Source organism: Stegastes partitus, unplaced genomic scaffold (assembly GCF_000690725.1).
Source record: "Stegastes partitus isolate 25-593 unplaced genomic scaffold, Stegastes_partitus-1.0.2 Scaffold2770, whole genome shotgun sequence".
Taxonomy (NCBI): Eukaryota; Metazoa; Chordata; class Actinopteri; family Pomacentridae; genus Stegastes; species Stegastes partitus.
This window is the reverse complement of record NW_007580501.1, coordinates 9,809-11,420: the sequence shown is the minus strand read 5'-3', so window position 1 is coordinate 11,420 and position 1,612 is coordinate 9,809. Positions and strand designations below refer to the sequence as shown.

The 1,612-nt window shown below is 42.6% G+C and overlaps 1 pseudogene; it reads right to left on the bottom strand.

The window, feature by feature from the left end:
- Positions 1-7: 7 nt before the first annotated feature.
- On the bottom strand, positions 8-1,314 carry LOC103375672 (transforming growth factor-beta receptor-associated protein 1 homolog; annotated as a pseudogene).
- Positions 1,315-1,612: the final 298 nt, after the last annotated feature.

The window sequence follows — 1,612 nt, the reverse complement described above, 5'->3', positions numbered from 1 at the left end:
CTGAATGAAAGGGTCTGTTTGAGTTGTTGGTCCAACATGCTGTGGATGGGGATGAAGCTCTCATCCAAAGCCATCATATACGGAAAACACTCAGCGGCACCAATCACACTCTCTGGAGCCCGCTGGGATATCCCTTCTGCATTGGTAAACATACCTGAGGAGGCAATTTCAACATCCACTCAACTAAAGAAATATTTGTACATCTTTCCAAAAAAATTACATGCTCACTGATAATTCAGTTTGCAGAATAAAAAAATCCATTTCAAAGATTTTGCTGCCAAAAACAAACAAAGTAATATGTCAATAAGCACAGCCTTCAGCAACTCAATAAAGAAAACACATTAAACATTAAAACAAAGATGGGAAACAGAGGCAATCCCACAACTGTAAGGTGGTATTTAGACAGCAAAAGTGCAAAACAGCAAGTTCTCCATTTTGGAAAGGCTTTTGCTCGAAGAATGTTAGAAATTCTTTTAGTCTTGCCCAAAATAATTAACATTTAAATCAGACTTGAGCACTTTGGAGTTGTCCATCTGTGGCTCCAGATTGAGTTCAAATTCACAGCATTCTAAAACTATCCTTCTAAGCCTGCAGTTAGTCTGGTTCTGCACTGACTTACCCAGACCACCAGGTGCTGCTAAGAGGAACTCTTCTCTGCTGATCCTCTTCACAATGGGTCTCCTCTCCTCACTGTTGAAAGGAAAGAGATCCTTGGAGGTTCCTGTGTTGTAGTTCAGGATCGTGTGCTGTGTAGTCAGGGCCAAGCACAAGAAGTAACCATCAAGACTGACAGCGCAGGGTTGTTCAGGAGTGGTCACCTCTTTGACCAGCTGTACTCTGTCCTCATACACTATGTAAATCTGCACTGTCCGGCGCTTGGAGGAGAGTACGCCCATTTCCACACAGAAGGGATCGTCATTCACCGGGTTCTCATTAATGCAGAACGCTGTGACACTTCTGATCTTGGCTCACCTCCTGCCGCTGAGGGTACAGTCTCCAGTGTCACTATGTCGACGAGGAACACTATCTCATTGCAAAGTACCATCAGGCACTTCAAAGCAGAAGCAGTCCAAAGCTCAGCGACTGGTTTCTTGAGCCCAGGTATTTGTGTAGCAGCTTCTGAACTGAGTAACTTAATTTTCCTTTGGAAGAAGTGACTTCGTCCAGCAGAAAGTGGTGAATGAAGCAGTCATTGGTGCCCACGTACAAGTGCTTTCCACAGCATTCAGTGCACCCAATGTTGATGCGAGCGTCATCATCCATGAGGAGGTCTCGCTCTACAGCGGGGACTAGCTCAAAAGCCTTCACACTCATCTCAGCCAAGGCATCTACACAAGATGATACAAAACAGACAGGCATCAACAAAACTGTAGTCAAGTTAAGAAGAAGAAGGTAATCCCATAACTTAGTTTTTCTCCAAACATGTGTAAACAACTAATCAGAGTGAGTTTTATTTTCATTCCAGGAATGAAAGAACAAAAGATAAAATAACTTATTGTTAAGTCTGGTCTTTATTTGTTTTGTTTTGTTTTGTTGTTTTTAAGCAAACAATTGTTGTGTGATGGCTTCTCTGATGATTCTGCCAGTCAGTGATTTAAGGTGATGGGGTCTA